Raw genomic sequence first — 20550 nt, 5'->3', positions numbered from 1 at the left:
CTGCCAGATGAATCTGATCCCATTTTTTGATCAAGTAACCTCCCTTGTGGACCGTGGAAATGCTGTGGACATAATATACCTCTACTTCAGCAAAGCTTTGGACAAAGTGCCCCATGAAATCCTGATGAGCAAACTTATCAGTCCATAGCTGCCGCCATTTGCGTACACTGGGGGTTTGTTTTGGTTTTTTGGGGTGGTTAGCCGTGATAGGCTACGTAAATTCTTACATAGCCTATCACGGCTGCAGGGACAGCAATGGCAGCAGCAGCAGCCCGGCCATGGCCTGCCAGGAGACCAGCTGCCGGAGCCGCCACTGCCGCTGGAGCTGCCACCGCCGCCACTGGAACCGCCGTAGCTGCCGCCATTTGCATACGCTGGGTTTTTTTGGGGGGTGGAGTTAGTTGTGAAAGGCTATGTAAATTCTTATGTAGCCTATCACGGCTGCCTGGCTGGATGCAAATGGCAGCCGCTACAGCGGCCGCCATTTGCATCCTCAGCAGCCCGTCCGCGGCTGGAAATCCAGCTGTGGACAGCTCTGGCCGGCTGTCGAAGATTGATTCCTGGGGGGAGGACTGGATCGCCTCCCCCCCGTCAAGGATTCTGGGGGGAGGGACAGCGTGCCTCCCCCCCCCACCATGAAAGATTCCACAAAAAGATAAGTGAGTTTCGTACATCCCTAGTTTTCTTTGGAAATTAGTCTTAGGGATGTCCTTTTTCATCATTCTCATTCTTCTTTCTATAGAATGTGGATAAATGATAAGATAAGAATGTGTACTCTTCTCTAAATAATATCTGAATAATCAAGTTCTCCATTCTCTCTTGCCATATTGCAGGTGTGCAGAAATTCAGAAATGGGTTTGTCTAATTGTTCAACAGTGGAAGAATTCCTCCTTCTTGGATTTCCACACAGCTGGGAAATGAATATCACTTGGTTTGTACTTGTCCTCTTGCTCTACCTCTTGTGCATAGCAGGTGATGGCCTAATCATTGTCATGGTGAAGGTGGACCACCGGCTCCAGAAGCCAATGTATTTCTTCCTTAGCAACTTCTCTGTCATTGAGATTGGACACACCACAGCCTTTATCACCAAGATGTTAGTCAACTTTCTATCAGAAAAGGGCACCATTTGCTTCTACTGCTGCATGGCATGGTTATTCTTCTACTTCTTCATTGTCACAGAATTTTTCATCCTTGCTATCATGTCCTTTGATAGGTACCTAGCCATCTGCCATCCACTGAGGTACACCACTATCATGACCTCCAGCATCTGCCTGAAGCTGGTAATGGCTACCTGGATTGGGGGCTTTTTCTCCATCCTTTTCCAGATGGTTATGCTGCTGAGGCTTCTGTTCTGCAGCTTCAACATTATCCATCATTTCTACTGTGACATCAGAGCTGTCCTGAAGATCTCAGGTGGGGACACACATCTTATTGAAGTCTTTGGCTTCCTGGTTACTGTGGCTGTGATACTGAGCTCTCTGCTTTTCACAGTTGTATCTCACTTCTTCATCATTTCCACAATTCTCTGCATCCCTTCAACCAGTGGACAGCAGTAGGCCTTCTCCACCTGTGCTTCTCGTCTGATCATGGTCAGCATCTTATACGGGGCAGTCCTTTTCATCTACTTACGGCCTAGCATCAAGAGCTCCCCTTTCAGCATAGTCAAAGCTGTGTCCGTACTGAATATGATAGTTGCCCCTGTGTTAAACCCATTCATACACACCATCAGGAACAATGAAGTCAAAGATGCTTTACAGAAAGCCTTAGGAAGTAAGCCTTTTGCTGAACACTGAACATTGTTGTGTACTGGAAAGGGATGCAGACTGATCCAGTGCAGACCCTGCCCCCAGCATTGTAACACCTAAACCCCTCCTAGGTTTCTGGGATGCCAAATTCTAGACAGGCCCTAATTTGAAATGGTCCATTTCGAGTAGGGATGAACTCACCCATGCCCAGCTTTGTTGGGCGCTCACTGAGCCACTGTCCACCCCGGTTTGCATCACCATGCAAGCTTCTGGATGGCTCAGTGAACACCCAAAAAAGCCATGGAGCCGTCTGCCATCTTAGCAAGCTGCCGTTTGCACAACAATGGTGCTTGGGCTCTTCCAGGAAGGTAATGTTGACTCATCAGCAGCCGTAAGGTGGGCATTTATGCAACATAACAGGCATGAATGCTCCATTCACACTTGCAATGCTGTGTAAATGGACCCTTTACGGACACCAACTATGTAACATTACCTTCCTGGAAGAGCCCACGCTGCCACTGTTGCGCACAATGGCAGTTTGCTTTGAGGGTGGATGGATGCCAGGTGCTTGACAAGGTTTGGGGCGCTCGATGAGTCTGGGAGGGCGAGTGAGAGCAAGTGAGGGGGAGTCCATTGGACTCCACACACACCCCTTGACTCTTGCGACATTCCTAATGTCCAAATGTCAAAGAGAGAAGCAGCCATTTCATTTTTGCTCTGTACACTGGGGATGAGGTAGAATCCCACTGAATTCAGGACTGCTCTTGTCTTATAAAATGAGTGGTTCCCATGAAAATGTTTCAGTCATTAAAGTATACCCTTTTAGGTTCTTCTCATTCAGGACAGTTTTAGGAACATTATGGGCAGGATTTCGTTCCCACTCTTCAAATGCAGATTCCAATGGGTATGTTTATGGGGGGGGGGTTAAATCAGGGCAATGTGGCTTTAATGGAAGCACTGGACTGGAACTTCATGTAGAGCAGGGACAGCAAAGGATCATGGGTTGCTCCAAAGAAGGGCCCTCTTAAAATTGCCTTCCCTTCTGGAAATGGATGTCACAATGCCTCATCCACCTATGGTGAGGGAGCTGCAACAGCTGATATCTATGTTTCGTATGAAGAACGGGACTGTTGCGAAAGAGAGAACATGAAATATTGTTGTTTTCCTACAGATAGTTGTGTGTTTTGTTCTCCCTGTGGATATCTCCAGGAGGAAAAGATCTGGGGTAAGTGGGATCTATTATATGCTCCTTTGGTGATCTTAAGAATGGCAGCTGGAGGTGTAGGGCCTAGTGATAGTAGAATCATAGAATCATAGAATAGTAGGGTTGGAAGGGGCCTACAAGGGAGTCCAACCCCCTGCTTAATGCATGAATCCAAGTCAGAGCATCCCTGACAGATGGCTGTCCAGCCTCGACTTCAATGCCTCCAGTGTGGGAGAGCCCACCACCTCCCTAGGTAAGGGGTTCCATTGTTGTACTGCTCTAACAGTCAGGAAGTTTTTCCTGATGTTCAGCCGAAATCTGCCTTCCTGTAACTTGAGCCCATTATTCCATGTCCTGCACTCTGGGATGATCAAGAAGAGATCCTGGCCTTCCTCTTTGTGGCAACCTAGTACATTATTTACACACCCATGTGCACATGTCCACAGCTACATCCCTCTAGTTCTACTACATACAGAAGTACCAGGCTTCCGTATATATGAGAATTTTGTTTCAATTCACAAATTCCTCGAAGATGCCCTATTCGCAACCACAAACATGAATGCAAATGGGAGCTCATGTTCTCTGAAAATATTCGCAAATTCCCAGACTTGTGTTGGCATTTGCAAAATGTGCAGCTTTTGAAAAATATGCAACTTTCCCTATTTGAACAAACTGAAAAACAGGTTGCAAACTAGAATGGGAATGTTTCTGTATGCAGTTTTCCACCATGTCTGAATTTTTGTGCCCAAATTTTAACCAGAGAACTGTACATAAAATGGTGTGTGTGGGGGGGGGGGTGGATGGGTGCCATCTTGTCCTTTGCCTCAGGCAACACAGTGTCTTAGGCTGGTTCTGAAAACCACAGTAAGTTAACGGAGAAGTTATTTCAGCCAACGGTGAAAACCATCATCCCACCGTCAAAAACGTCGGTACAATCCCTGAAGCATAACAATACACAAAGCAGACACAGATATACACACACACACAGACACACACAAATATGGCAACTTCCCTCAACACAAATACATATACACACACAAAGCCAGATGGGCCTTTGTTATTTGCAGCCCTTGAGGAATGCTGCTGTGCCTGGCTTATTCCCATTTCTGAAGGCAGACAGCAAGCAGTAACTTGTTCTCCCTTCCTTTTTAGGACAGGAAAATTGTGGTGTTCAGTTGAATAGTTGGTCAGAGTCAGTGTGGTTTTTATTCAAAAAGAAAGGGGTCCTGCTACAGCAGATGCTTTGCATGAAAAAGGTCCCAAGTTCAATCCCGAGGTAGGACTGGGAAAACACCTGCTTGAAATGCTGGAGAGCCTATGCTGCCAGTCAGTGTTGACAATACTGGGCTAGGTGGACAGTTGGTCTGACTCAGTGTGAGGCAGCTTCCTATGTTCCCCAGACAGCCTTTACTTAACCCCTTTAAGGATGCCCTGATCCCACATGCACCACCAAATCCTCTAGGGCCTATACACTCAACTCCCTCCCACAGACATCCTCATGTAGATCAATCTTTTCCGACCAGTGCTACTAGTAAGGAAGTAGCGATCTGTATCAACTTTGCTGAACTCCAGACCTCTTACTAAGATAGATTATGATAACAACATATGGATATGGATGTCTGTTGCTTGGAAATCCAGCCCTTTGGGGGCTCGATGGAGTTCTGTGGCATGCCCAGCTCACCTTTCATTCACAAGCCAAGCTGCGGGTTTTCCCTGAACTCTGGGCACTTGTTGCTTGCCGGAGGGGGAGGGGGATTGGCTGCAATTTTCAAAATAGAGATTTACGGAAATTGCAGCCAAAATTTGTGCAAATTGTGGCTGCACCTCACACAAATTGCACACATTTGCCCAAAATTCAGCCATAATTTGCCCAAATTAAAGCGCACACACATGCTGAAAATCCGCTAACTTGTTGGGCTTGCTACAGTCTGAGTTGGGCCGGTCAGCAGAAAATGGATTTTAGTTATTGTGTGTGTGCGTGGCAGAAACCTCTTGAGCTCCATCCCCAAATGGATTCTTCCAACATTTCTACATATGTGTTAAAACATTCCTGAATCCCCTGGCATGTTACAGGCATGTTTCTGACAATGTAATTATTTCTCTGACTCCATACTGTCCAGTGTCTGCGTGTTTTCAAAACCAGACTCTAGTATTTACATTTTGAGAAGTTCCCCTTGTTACCTTATCAGTTTCCATTCCTGTTATTATGATCATCCGAATTGCTTTATTGCCCTATTAATGACTCTGTTGGCTTGCTGTGAATCTGAGACAGGCATTGTTGGGTGAGTATTGCTGATCGCCTGGTGTCATAAATCCAAACACTGCCATTTTCTGTTTTGCATTCCTTTCCTGTCAATAAAGAGTACTAATGGGCCAATCATCAATTACTATTTACCTGGCACCTCTGTCTCTCATCTGGGAAGGCTAAGAGGCAAGATAAGTTTTTATTACTCTTGTAATACACTCTGCTGTGTAAGGATGGCTCTTGGAATCCCATTATATTGGAATCCAGAATTAGCTTGGAAGCATCTGATTCGAATTTCTAAATTATGTAGCCTGAGCAAGGTGGTGGAAATGTAAGACATTAGTCCCATTTGCCACAGTAATTATACACTTTTCAGATTTGGTTCCATCTTCAGACAGCCTTTTGAAAAATGGTCAACGCTGTAGAGGAGAAGAACAGGACTTGTGCATTCCATTGCATGTACAGTTGGGACAGGAGGCAGGGAGGCTGGTTCAGGACAATGTACTTTTGATGGGGGCCAACAGTTTTCTGATAATGTTCCCCAGGAAACTGAATTATCTGTAGCAGGTGACAGACAAAGCCTACAATCTTATGCATACTTACGCAGGTATAAGCCCCATTCAGCACAGTGAGGCTTACTTCCAAGTAAATTTCTGTAGGATTGCACTGCAAGTAGTAAATGGGACATTAGCACAACAGGAGCCATAGTGAATCTAGTTGTTTTGTATTGTGTTCCCCTCTCCGTCATTAAATCTTTTAACTTGACTGGAAAAAGCATGGGCTTCACTAAGAAAGTGTGGGAATGTTTCCTTGTTTTTTGGTCTCAAAGAACTTTTGCTTCTAATTTGGCCATCATGCATTCTGTGATGTCATCTCTTTCACTGCTATGGCCTTCAGCTTTTCAGTTTGACATTCATACAAATCTCAGTTTAATAAGCCAAGTTATGAACAACCCATGTACCCATGCACCATGACATCACACTGCCCCTTCCATTTTCCCTTTTCAGCATGCTGGATCAACCCAAGAATTCTTCCATTTGCTGTACTCTCCTGCATCTGAATAAGGAAACGATGGTCACCAGGTTTGAAAGCCAGGATTTCAAGCAACTTTAAATCATAATGTAAGAAGTTGGCTTTTCCTGAACTGAAAACCATTGTTTCTTGATTCAGATTATAGTGGGAAACTATAGTTAATGGAAAACTTCCTGGCTTAATCTTGCTGCACCAAGATGGGAGGAGGAAAGGAACAGTGTAAGGTTGAAAGAGGATGAAAGACAAGACTTACACATATCTCAGCTTAAGGGCACAATCCAATGCATGTTTAGACAGAAACATGGCCTACAACTCCCAGCATTCCCCAGCCAGCCATGCTAGCTGGGGAATGCTGGGAGTTGTAGGACTTTCTTTCCCCTTTCTAAACATGCATAGGATTGAACCCTAACTTGGATACCAGGCCAATTATCTGTCAGGTCAAGTTGCTCCATCAGTAAAATAGGAATAAGATTTTGTAGAGCTGAAGGGTGGACAGACAAGACACAGGATTGCAAAGATTTGTGTACACCATGAAAGTGCCAATTCTATTGTGAAAATATCTAAGGCCATTTAATTCTGCCTGCCTTTCTTTCTACCTAGCCTACTTACTCCATATGCATTTTATGTACACATGTACATTTGGAGTCATACGCAACACATAGGTAAATAAATCCTTACGATGAATGTGTTTGTTCCCTAGACAAAGCCATGAAATTGTGGGGATGAAATAGTTAAATATTGTGAATAAATAATTAGAGGCATAAAACAATGAGGGAAGTCCCCATAACTCTATCATCTAAAGCTAAGGTTTTGTGACACACACATGCTCACACGCACACACACACACACCTGGCTTGACTAGAACTGTTCCAAATATTGATATTTTTTTCTGATTCTCAGTTTCATATTTCAGCTCTTAAGACTGAAACTCAAACCTTAAATTCCTGGTTCTTTCCATTGCATCTGAAACCATCACCTGGTCCTTCCTGCCAACAGGGCCAGTTCTTTCTTATACATTTGCTTTGGAAAAAACGAAGGGTTTTCATCTTAAGTAGATAACCATAATAAAATAATAACAAAGTAAAATAAGCAATCATGAAATAAAGCCAGACTGCTCACTTGAGGGAATGATATGAAAGGCAAAACTGAAGTCCTTTGGCCACATCATGAGAAGACAGGACACCCTGGAGAAGATGCTGATGCTAGGGAAAGTGGAAGGCAAAAGGAAGAGGGGCCGACCAAGGGCAAGATGGATGGATGATATTCTGGAGGTGATGCACTCGACCTTGGGAGAGCAGGGGGTGGCGACGGCCGACAGGAAGCTCTGGCATGGCCTGCTCCATGAAGTCATGAAGAGTCAGAAGCGACTGACCGAATAAACAACAAACAAAATACTGAGCATGGCTAACCATCACACCAACCCTAGACCCTACCTTTAGCTAGATTCTTTCATCCCATCTACAGATCCAGTGTTTGTCTCATGATAATACATTCCTGCAAGTACAGATGACATACATGGAGGACTACCTGCCTGCTGCCTCTCCAATGCAATGGGAAAGAAGGATATATGGGTTTCTAAAAACCTTACATTCTATATCTGTATAACATGGGCTGCATCCAAGATCTGCCTTCCATGGACAGAAAGGCTCTGCTCATGGAATTTGTCACCCCTCACCACAGTTCACCCCCTTCAGCAGTGTTCCCTGACCCTCTGTGTAGCATTTTAAGGGGTCTAGAGGGTCTGCTGTGTGGAGGAGGGGGTGGGGAAGCACCACCAGCCCAATCACATGCACTTAAATCTGTCCACATCCTCCAATCTGTTCACATCCTGGATTTATAGAAGACCAATGCTGGCTGCTGTATTTTAAAACCCTTTCCTAACCCCTGTTTGCCTGCTTTACGGCCGCTACACATGTTTTCAATGAGTTGCCCATCAGAACCCCATGATCTATTTCCTGTTCAGTCACCACCAGGCCAAAGCCCATAGATGTATCTGTGAAGTCAGGAATTGTTTTGGTCCAATGCACATCACTTAATTTCATTGAATCTCATTTGACCTTTGGTTCCCATTCAACCAGTTTGGAGAGATTGGGCAGGCCTTATCATTAGGCAAAGTGACTGCCTCAAATGGGAGGTGAGGGGCCATGGCTCAGTGGTAGAGCATCTGCTTTTCAGGCAGAAGGTTGCCAGTTCAATCCTTGGCATCTCCAGGTGGAGCTGGACAATTCCTGCCTGAAAACCTAGAGAGCCTCTGGCAGTCCATATCAACATAAGAGCTATGCCAGATAAGACTGAGGGTCCATCTAGTCCAGCATTCTGTTCACACAGTGGCCAACCAACTGCCCACAGGAAACCCACAAGCAGGACATGAGTGCAACAGCACCCTCCCACCCATGTTCCCTAGCAGCTGATATCTCTGATACTGGAGGTAGCATATAGGCATCAAGACTAGTAGCCATTGATAGCCTTCTCCTCCATGAGTTTGTCCAATGATGCTGGGCTAAATGGATCAACTGTCTGACTCAGTATAAAACAGTTTCCTATGTTCCTATGGTGCTAGGATGTGTGTTTCTATGGGGGGGGGGGCGGCAGGAGAGAAGATAGTTTAAGCAATCATACCAGTTTTTCCTCTTGAGCCCCCCACTCCCAGCTGTTCCACTTTTTAGGAGGACAGATTTGCATGTGCCATGTTGCACTCCTGAAGCTTGCCTGCTACCCTCAGGTATGCCAGAGGATGCTGTCTCATAACCATTGCTGACGCAAGATTCAAGTGTTAGTCTGGTTGGTTTCTGAAAGTGTAATGGTGGATGGTGGTGGTGCCATCTTGTCCTTTGCCTCAGGCAGCAAAATATCTTGGTCTGGCCCTGGTTATCACAAGCCTAAAGTATTTTCTTCCTCCCCATTAAAGGTGTATAGAAAAATGTATATTTGAAGACCTGTCTTTTTTCCACATGAACCTGCCTAATCATAGAACCATCTGAGGCCCTGCTCGAGGAATCCCTTCCTTATGGAAGTTAGGAAGATGGCATTTGTGTATGGGGCCTTTTCTGTGGTGGAGCCCTGACTGTGTGATATATTGGATTGACAGCTACCCTTTTCTCTCTTAAGCACAGTGTTAACACATTTGTTGTTGTCAGGTACAAATGTAACCCGCATATTTCCTCCAGTGACCTCAGGATGGTGCACAACAACCCTGTGAGGTCTGTTAGGCTTAGAGGTAGTGACTGGACAAGGTCAGGTCACCTCATCAGCTTCATAACTGAGCAGGAAATTGAACCTGGGTTTCCCCAGTCCTAATGCTTAACCACTATATCATACTACCTCGCCCCACCTTTTTTTTCTGAGACATAATAATACTATTTCTGTTATTCCACTTTGGAAATCTAGCCATGATAGGCTACGTAAATCATTACATAGCCTATCACGTGTGTTATTGTTTTTTTACATTCACTTTGTAATGGCAGCGGCGGCGGCAGCCGGTCAGAAGACCGGCTGCCGCCCCCGCCGAAACGCCGCCGAAACGCCACTGGGACCCGCTGCCGAGAGGGACATTCAAGGGAGGTAAGTCCCATCCCGGGGGGGGTGGCGGGGGGGTGGCGGAGAATTTCACCGCCAATTTCAGGGGGCCGAATGCGTTGGCATTCGGCCTCCCCGAGATTCATGGAGAAATCCTCCGCCATCCCTAGCTGTGTTTCATTCCATAAGATCATAAGAAGAGTCATGTTGGATCAGACCAAAGACCTATCTATCATCAGGCCAATAGCATCCTACCACTTGTGTTCCCCAGGAACTGGTATTGAGAGGCATACTGCTTCTCATACTGGAGATAATATATAGCCATCATGGCTAGCTCCCTGTCAGGGTGGACACTAAGCCCATAGAATCCCAGAGTAGTTCTGATTCTGAGGAAGAGCAGCCGCTCCTGGGAGAGGAGCGCGCTCATCCTTCCCAGGGCCAACAGCTGGCAGGGATTCCTCCTACCGGCATTCCTGGCATAGACAGCAGTCCCGGGAGTGAGAGAGTGCGGGAAGCAGACTTGATGGACGCGCGACGCCGACGCAGGGAGCGGTGCCAAATGGAGGGCGCGGAAAGGAGGTGTAGTGCCCGGTTGGCGCGCAAACAACGGTTGCGCCCAGAGGATCCAAGGGAAAAGGGGAGGGACTCTCCCTAGCCCATAAGTTCAGGGTCTGCCAGTGATTCTCCTTCAAACGGGGACCAACTGTTCCAACTTAGGGCATAGGTACTCTGCTGCTCAGATCTAGTTGCTAACAGTAGAGTTGTTAAGTTGTAAAAGAGGAATAAAGCTGTGAAAAGAATCCCTTTGTCTGTGTCTGGACTTGGCTACTGGATGAGACTGAGAGAGGCCTCCAAGGAGCCCTTGATACTCCCACTTATAGCCTTATCTTTCACAAATTTGTCTAATGCCCTGTTTAAGCCATCCAGGTTGGTGGCCAGTCCCATAGTTTAATTATGCATGTTGTGTGAAGAAGTACTTCCTTTTATCTATCCCGAATCTCCCACTGTTTGACCTCATTGGATGACCCCAAGTTCTAGTATTCTGAGAGAGGGGGTGGGGAACACTTTTCCATGGTAAACAAAATGCAGGGTGCAAAATGTAATAAATAAATACATAGACCTGTTTTAAAGGAAAGACTGGTCTCACCGTGTTGTTGTGCACCAAATAACGCATCTTTTGCTTTTTGATATTAATCTTCTGTATTGTGATTTCAGTCAAACCAAACAAAAACAAATCATGCAGAAAAAGAGAAGACATTGCATGCACAGAGATATCAATATTCCATTAAATACAACATTCTAGAAAAACAAAACAAAGGATTATGCATGAGCTTTGTAAAAAGCAGACCAAATATCCATATATTTCTCCATTCACAAGTGGCGCCTATATACCACCCGTGCAAATGTAGATAATGTGGGTAGGTCCTCAATCCATTGCATTATGGGAGGTGAATATTTATCCTTCCAATGTTGTAATATCAGTCTTTTGGCTATTGAGAAGGCTCGGATGTATCTTTTGTTTGTGCCACTCTTATGGGTAACTGGAAATTGCTGTGATTCCACTTCCAGAGAGTACCAGAATCAGCATGGTTGGGTACCATGGGCCCAAACCTGATCAAGAGCCAACAGCCAACCAGACAGAAGCCCTAAATTGCTGTGATTCCTATTCCTTCCATAAAAAAACAGAAACAGAAAGAGAGAGTGATCAAAGTGGTTGGTGGACATCTGTTGTTGTTCTCCCTTCTCCACCACCATCCCATACACGCATTCATTCTTTCTGGCATGGCAGTTTTTCTTTGAGAATGCAAAGGTTTTCTTCATTTTTTTTTGTAAAGAAAGGAACCAAATTTCTATTTGGGGGCTGGAGGCAATAGGGATGCATGAACCTACCAGTTATGGTTTCTCTCATTTTCTTATTGTCCAATCTTAAATTTGATTTCCCTAGAACTCTGAGCATTTTTTTCTAATTTTACGAATTCCAATCATGAAAGTTGTATTTAAAAAAAAAAATGCATGACATTTTCCAGCCATTTGTCCTAACTAATGCATGTTCGTATGCAATTTTGCCAAATATACACATCTTGGGTAAACAATTTTCCTAATAGAATGCATTTCTAAAGATTATCTTCACTCATGCACACATTTTTGTACATGTTTTGATTGGAGAACCCAACTGCAAAAAGTGGGGAAGTCTGAATTTTGGAAAGATAACTGAATTTGGGATGGCATATTGGTTTGAAAGAGCAAAACTTGTATTAAAATGTGAACCAAAGGATTTTCTCCCCCATGCCTAAGTGACATGAGGAGAAAAAACAGTATCTGTACTGCTTCCCCATCTTCCGTGCTGCAGCAGCTGACCCATGTGTATATTATTTGGGGGGCGGGGGGTTCAACCCATGTTTCTGGCCTTGGGCCCACAGGGAACTGGAGCTAGTCTTGAGTTCTGATCACATCATTAGATCATGATTTGTGTCTCTTGTCAAGGTGTATACGGAAGTATAATAGCTGGATTTCTCTGAGCCCTGAGTGTGCCAGAACTCATTTTGAAAAAGTATTTCAAAATCAAAAGGCTTAGTGGAGAAAACACCCTTCTACTGTGTGCCACTTGGGGGTGAGGCTATAGTTTTAATTGGCAATTAACAATCTGATCAATTTATGAGATTTCCAACTGAAGATATTGGAGAGACTGCAGGTAACTCCCTGTGGTTCTACCATATTCCAGAGGAGAGGTATATGTGTATGTGTGTGTGTGTGTGTGTGTGTGTGTGTGTGAAGATGTTCTGGATGATTTAACATGCAGGATTTCCACCTGAGGCTGCCAAATAGTTAGTTAGTTAATTAATTAATTAAGAGTAATGTGTGTATTTATGTCATTTTTATAAATTGCTTTGAGAGCTTATAGCCTGAAGCAACAGAAAGAAATTACCAATTGGGGCTGCTGACCAATTTTGGAATGCTTTCAATCCCACTCCATAAATACCGCCCCCCAAATCAGAAAATATGTTTTACACACACACACACACTGCAAACTATAATAGGGTACTATCTGGAAGTAAAAGTAACCATCTATGCATTTGTAATGGTGAGAGAACCATGTGAGAAACATTGCCACAAAGATAACTCAGAATAATACAAAAATAATCATTTTTGTGAACCACCCAGAGAGCTTCGGCTATTGGCGGTATCAAAATGAAATTAAAATCATAATCATAATCATGTTCTTATTGTAAGGAGGGTCCACATGACCTCCCTCCACATATTTAATGTACATATGGAGGGGTTATCATGTGGACGGGCCCCACCAGAGTGCCTCTTCATATGTAGATGATGTCTATATATCCATCTGTACACATGGAGAACTCCTTCTCACAAGCGTCTGCATGATGTTCATCGGGGGAAGGTGGGGAAACTCGCTCACAGTTCCAATGGCACATGGAGCTAGTCTGGATGACCCCACATTTCCCCACAAATCCCTCCATGCATCCATTAAATGTAGGGGTGGCCAGTTTGAGGCGGCCAACTCATGTGGGATATGTTGGAAGGCAGTTTGAGGTGGCCACCTCATGTGGGATATGTTGGAAGGCAGAGAGCAGTAGTAAAATATTGTAGTAGGACACAGCTGTGTATGCCATGCAGCCTGCCCTTCAGCCCCTAAGCAAGCCCACTGCCCTCCAGTGCAGCGGACAATGCTATCCCCTCACCAGTGCTGAATGAAGATTCGACTGCCCGTCTAGTTGGCTTCTGCACATAGAGTGAAGGGTACCATTTTGTCCTTTGTCTCAGGCAACAAAATGCCTTGGGGCAGCCCTGATCATATGTGTGAAGGGGTTCTAGGATTACCCCTGTACGCTCCCCTTTATGCTTACATTTTCAGTATCTATTATATGCAATCTGTATATATGTATGTATGTATAGAGATAGATAGATAGATAGATAGATAGATAGATAGATAGATAGATAGATAGATGATAGATGATAGATGATAGATGATAGATGATAGATGATAGATGATAGATGATAGATAGATAGATATTCATCAGAGTATGGATAGTCAACTTTATTTCTTTATTATGAGGTATGGTCAGCAGAATAGGAGAATAAATTATTACGACTACACATATTTTCTCAGCAGGAACAGGTGTGTTCATTTTTTAAAAAAAGGTTTTGCCCAAAATACACCCTTTTCTGAATTATGTGTGATTTTTAATCCTTCCTGTTTCAGCAGCAAACTCAAACTCCCCTTCTCACCAATCCCCAAGCAGCCATGATTCACATTTCTGGTTTCTCATAACTTCAGTCTAGCATCAAAGAGCTGTTAGTTCTTGAAGGAACATTCAAAGAACATCCAGTGGCCACTACTGAAACGTCCAGGTGTCAGAATTCTAAGAAAGACACAGACTAAAATATCTCAGAGTTAGTATCTTGATCCAACGGCCACCCACCACAACTGTGCTGATCAGGTTTTGTTTTGTTTTTAGCAATCATTGTAACCGAAGATGATTCTTAAACCTCAAAAGAGATTTGTGAGAACTTCAACTGTTCAGATATCTTTCTCCCCCCCCCCATTTTTAATCTAAACTACATAGAATTAGACTTGGGAGATAACCTAGCATTTGCTCTTGTTCAGTCCCCCCACACCCACACCTCAAAATCAGAATACCCTGGCCTGTAATTATTCCCCCACCTCATAAAGAATGATGGATCTAGGGCGCAGCCTGGTAATTACTGAGCAACTAATGAATATTTTATTATTATACAACCAGAATATGTTCCTATGTATAGCTCTTCAGCCCATACAGTAACAATAAAACAAAATACAAACAAAATACAAATTCCCCTAAAAAATAACATGAAAGGGGCTAGTTGTATCTTCCAAGGTAGAGAGAGTTTTAGGGTCTCGGCACTGCGACCAAAAAGTCCATGCTTTCCTTCTAGATATCAATATCCCATCCATTCCTCTATCCTTTTGTCCAGCCATTTAGCCAATTGTATGCCCACCCATTTCTCAATTTATGTGTGCATCCCTCCATGTACCTGTCTACCTTCCCTTTCGCTCCATATATCCAAAATACTACCCACTTTCCTTAACTTCCTTCACTTCCCCTTACCCTGTTCATGTAACATATCTTTGGATATGAATGTATGGAGGATGGATGGGATTGCACCATCTTGTCCCACTCTTCAGCCTCTAAGCATTTATGTGAAGGTCTAAACACAGCCTACAAATATACAACTTGAGTGCACATAGTCCTTACATAGACGTATTATATATGTGTGGGCTCTGTATAGAGCCTCACATGAAAGGCCCATGGATATGATCCTGCATGTCTCCACTCCAAGCATTCATATCCATGGATATGTTGCATGGACAAGGCTTCTGTCTCTTCTCCAGCGTTTTTAGTGCTCCCACCTCCCTCCTTGCAAAGAGGTTACTACGCCCTTGATCTCACATTGTGAGGATTCTTCAGAACCCTCTCTTCAATTAGTCTCTTCTTGCCTCCATTCCCTATCTCCTCTGCTCTTTTGTTCAGTTTTCCTCCTTCACCTAGCCTTCCATCAGGTTCCTGTATCTCAGGCCATCCTTACTGTGCAAATAGGACCAGAGACTAGACTCTTCTTAAGGCACCTTGCCTCTGGTCTCTTTGTGTCTTAGCTTATCTACTTTTTGACATCTTTTCCAATACCTTAACCTCACCCACAAAGCTATTCCTGTCCATGGGACCTGTGCAAAGTTTAATCCCTGCCAATAGGACAACTCCTTTCCTCATGGCTTTCTTCCCTACGTACTTGGAATGTTTGCAAAGCACCTCAGCCAATCAGTGCCAGATGCTTCACTGCCACAGCCACAATACAATGTAGATATCAGCTTGGCAGATCCAACAGATTTACACTTTTTGCCTCCATTTCTCTAAACCCAATAGTACCGCATATGGGGACTCTACTTTAAAAATCAGCTTGAGTGTGTGTGTGTGTGCGCTTGCATGCGTACGTGTGTGCATTTTCAAATTGGGAGAAGTCCCAGCACCTGTCCTTTGATTAGAGATAGACTGACCCTCCACTAAAGCAAGGATACATGCTTTATTACTGAAATGTCATAAATGTATTCATTCACATGAAACCAGAAGCACAACCAGCAAAAAGGCATATTTTTTCATGCAAGTAGAATGGACAATCAAGGTGACATTATTGATAAACTGTCACAACTATATAATTTGCCCAGATTTGACCATCTAGGCAATAATAATAATAATAATAATAATAATAATAATAATAATAATAATAATAGGTTCTATAAAGATCAAGCTGGACATAGTATGGCATGAGACTGTTTCAACCACCTACATTTTCTCAAAGCTATTGCCTTTTTAGAAAGGACTAAATATCTCAAAGATTTATAGCCATCCTTTCCCATGTGCAGAGCTTTTCTTGAAATATGCCTAAATATTATGCCTTCTGCCATGTTGGATGGCAGATACAAATGGGTTCCTGTATCTGTGATTTGAATCATATGGAGAAAATAATTCACTTCATACTGAAATACTCCTTATATCAGGGTGGGCAACTTCTGGCCTTCCTGATGTTTTGGCCTACAACTCTCATCATACCTAGCCAGAATAGCCAATGGTAAAGGATAGGCCAAAACATCTGGAGGGCCACAAACTGCCCATCCCTCCCTTATACAATGGGTCAAGTGGGGGTGATCACTGCAAAGCATTTCTTTATTTTTATGTTTACATTCACAACCTGTTTTTTTTTTCTGATCAGGAAATCATCTGGTGTTTACTTGAACTCTCCTTTACTGGAAGACTCTGTGACTTACAGATCAGCCTTGTATGGTTTACCTGCAGGAAAACTCTGGGTGAAAGAAATGGAAAGGAACAGAGGCAGAGCAGTTAGTTTAGGGTACCTCTGCACAAATAGAGTACAAATTTTCATTTAATTCCTTCCATCTATGTTTCACGATTGTCAGGCATCTTTTGCTCTGTCATCTGGTCATTGATGGATTTAGCTCTCCTTCTGCCCCCGAAAAAAGTACACAAAGAAGTCTGCCACAATTTACTAAAATTTCACTGGCATGTAACATTTTGCACATTTTTCTTAGCTCAGCATACAGTCAATGAGTGGAGTGTACAAAAACAAAGATTGCTACACAGCAGACGCAGAAGAGAGATCAAAGATGTATAAAACATTGAGTGCATGTGTTTTTAATGGCATGCATATTCACATTTATTTATTTATTTATTTATTTATTTTATTAATTGCCCACCTGGCTGGTCACCCAGCCACTCTGGGAGATGTACAAAGCATATAGTAAAACAGTTTAAAACAATAAATTTCTACAATAAAAAACATTTTCTAAAATACACTAACCCACCCCAAATGCTTGCCTGAACCACCACGTTTTTAATGCACGGTGGAAGCTCATTAAAGAGGGGGCATAGCAGAGTTCCCTAGGGAGGGAGTTCCACATTTTCCAGCAAATTTCATATTCTTGTATGAGCAAATTTGCATGCAATTCTGGAAAAAGAAAGAAAGAAAGACTGTCTGCAAGTCCATGGAATCCACATGACTTGGAAAAAGCCAGTCCACTGAGGCATCCATGCACTGGATTCATAGAAATCCAAAGTCAGTTGAATCAGTTGCGAATTTGTCCAACATCCCTAGATAGATCCAGGATATAGTCATAGAGCAGACCCATTGCAATGGGACGTAAGAAAGTAATGACCAACATAAGTTCCTTGATTTCAGTGGCTCTACTCGAAGTATAAATAAAACTGCATCCAAACCATGATAGACAGAAATTTTGTTTTTAGTTTAAGTTAGGATTATATTGTATTGTGTAAATGACCTGAGGCACAGGTGAACTCACTTTTTATCAGCTTAGGCTGGAATACCAACAATGCTCTTTTCTGGACAGCGATAGCCTAGCTACAGTTATCCATGCTCTGATAATTTATTTATTATTATTTATTTATTGCATTTATACTCCACCTTTCGCAAGGAACCCCAGGCGGCTTACATTATCCTCCTCCTCTCCATTTTATCCTCACAACAACAACCCTGTGAGGTGGGTTGGGCTGAGAGTCTGTGACTGGCCCAAAGTCACCCAGTGAGCTTTCATGGCCGAGCGGGGACTAGAACCTGGATCTCCCAGCTCCTAGTCCAACACTCTTGCCACTACACCACACTGGATAACCTCTCATCTGGATTACTGCAATGTGTTATACATGGTGCTGCCTTTGAAAATGGTCTGGGAACTTCAGCTACTCCAAAATAGGGCAGCAAGATTGTTAACAGGGACTGGCCAATGAGATCACATTACGCCAGTACTTTTCCAGCTGCACTGGATGCCAGTCCATTTCCAGGCCTGATTCAAAGTGTTGGTATTAACATTCAAAGCCCTTAACAGCTTGGGGCCAGGTTATCTGAAGGACCGCTTCCTCCCATATGTGCCTGCCCAGACCCTAAGATCATCCTCAGGGGTCCTTCTCTGGAAGTCCCTGCCAAAGGAAGAGAGGCAGGCCACTACCAGGAAGAGGGCCTTTTCTGCGGTGGCACATTAGCTGCAGAATGAGCTCCCTAGATAGGTTTGCCTGGCACCTATGTTGTATTCCTTCCGGAGCCAGGTGAAGACCTTTTTATTCTCCCAGTATTTTAGCATTTTAGCTTCCTAGTCTTTTAGCTCTGGTGCTTTAAACCTGTATTTTCATTTTAACTTTTATTCTTGTATTGCATTGTAACTTTTGTTATTGAAAATTGTTATGGAAGCTCTATCTGGAAGTTGTCAAGGCAATTGGCTAGTATAATATAGTTGTTGTTGATTATGATGATGACATTGGGAGACCCGACCTGAATATTCTCCCTCACCCCAATATTTTCTTGTTTCAGCTCTAGAAAGATTGTCCCCAGTTTATTTATTTAATGTCTTTCTCGGGGCAATTAATATTACTAATAGTATATCTGTCCAGCCTCAGGCCTCACCCCACTCTAGTGCTTGAATCAGGAAGCCAACTAACATGTGATACATGTATGATTCACTTTGGTTTCCTGTGTTCCAAAAACATCTGTTGATCAGGGCTAGACTTGAAAGCAGTGACTGAGACATGAGGGGCAATTTTTAGTAGTTCCTTGCAAATTAGCTTCAAACGAACTAAATGGGGAAAAAAAGTGGTAATGACTGGGGAAAACAATTCATGTATAGCATTTTTGTACATTTGTACCTGGAAATCTCCATTTTGTGAGGAGGCTGTTTCTGCTAGAGGTTGAATGCATAGCCTCCATTTTATGATCAGGGCGATTGTGCTATAGGATAAATACATATAGGCAGGTTCAGATTAATAACAGACCACAAAATACTGTGTCAACCGAAGGAGCACCCTTCCTGATTTTTTAATTTAATTTTATCGTTCGTGTGTGTGTTTTTTGCTGGGGGCGGGGAGCTAAGTTGCAGCAAAGTTGAAAGGCCTAGGGCATAGTCAAGATGAAATTGCAAACGACAACCCCAGTGTATTCATTTTGGTTACTCTTTATACCCTATAATACCTACAGTAGCAACGCTATTACTGCATTTCAAACAGTCTTTCCCCCTTACTTTTTTTCTGAAGCTTTGCGGGCATGCTTTGCTCTGTTTAACTGTGAGCTGGGGAATATTTGCAGCTTACTTTTCTAGCTTCCTGCTGTTGTCTTGCCATTTATTCTTGCGTTTAGAGTTCCTCTCGCTGTTATTAGCCCTTTAGCCAATGAAGTTAAACCTGTTGTGCCTTTTGAAGTAGCACAAATGGCTAAAATACTTTTAAAGTTACGCACACACCATTGGCATTTTGATGATGGCACGGAGATGTCTGACTCTCTTTCACCTACACAATGGAAAGAGGTTTTTTTCACATACACCAGAACAGGTCAGCTAGAGGAGACAGAGTGTCTGAGACGTTCACCCACCAATGTCAACATTGCCGACAGATGCTGGTTATTCCTAACACCTGAGTCCCATGTTGGCTCTTTATGACCAAGTGCATTATTATGATCATTAACATGTCTACCTCACCCTTCTTGCAAGGAGCTCAGGGTGGAAAACGAGACTCTCTCCTCCTCCATTTTATCCTCACAATAACCCTGAGAGGCAGCTGAGCCTGACAGTCCTAAGGTGAGGTAGACACCACAGTCCTAGTGAGCTAAACACCACACCACGCTGACCTTGGATTGGGTATGGGAAGACCTGGGTCCAAATTTACACTTGCCACAATGTTCACCCTGGCCTGGTCATCATTTATCAGCCTCGCCAACCTCACAGGTTGTTGTGTGGACAAAATGGGGGTGAGCCCCGTGTATGTCACCCAGAGGTCCTTGGAGGAAGGGTGGGATATAATTGTATGCCCTTATCTGTCAGGCCCAAAAGGTATGTGCAAAACCCAGTTTCTCCCTCTTCTGTGAGTTCCTAGAAAACCTGCCCCTGCATAAAGATAGGCACCAACATTCACCCAAGATGAAGTTAGCAATGAATCTTGCTTCTGAACTGATATTAAAGATGCAGGACTTGTTTGGCCCAGCAAAAGTAGGTTGACGTTGATTTGGACATATTTAGCACTGGTATCTTGCACTTTTAGAGTGTTCAGAACACTGCAAGTGCATTATCTCATTGCAATTCTTAAAACAACCCTATAAGGTTGGTAGATGAGTATTCTTACCTCCATATTGCAAGGAGAGGTTGAGGCAGGGAGTGGTTAACATGATAAGTCTCTCAAACTGGGGAGAGGGGATGAGCGGGGCTCTGGGCCTAGTGCTATTCAACATTTTTTTTAATGACTTGG

At 43.5% G+C, this 20550-nt stretch overlaps 1 pseudogene; it reads left to right on the top strand.

The window, feature by feature from the left end:
* The first annotated feature begins 851 nt into the window (after positions 1 to 851).
* On the top strand, positions 852 to 1793 carry LOC146342802 (olfactory receptor 6X1-like; annotated as a pseudogene).
* The last annotated feature ends 18757 nt before the right edge of the window (positions 1794 to 20550 follow it).

This window comes from Heloderma suspectum, chromosome 6 (assembly GCF_057233095.1).
Source record: "Heloderma suspectum isolate Gila_16-S chromosome 6, 16-S_ref, whole genome shotgun sequence".
Lineage (NCBI taxonomy): Eukaryota > Metazoa > Chordata > Lepidosauria > Squamata > Helodermatidae > Heloderma > Heloderma suspectum.
This window is presented reverse-complemented; position numbering and strand designations above follow the sequence as displayed.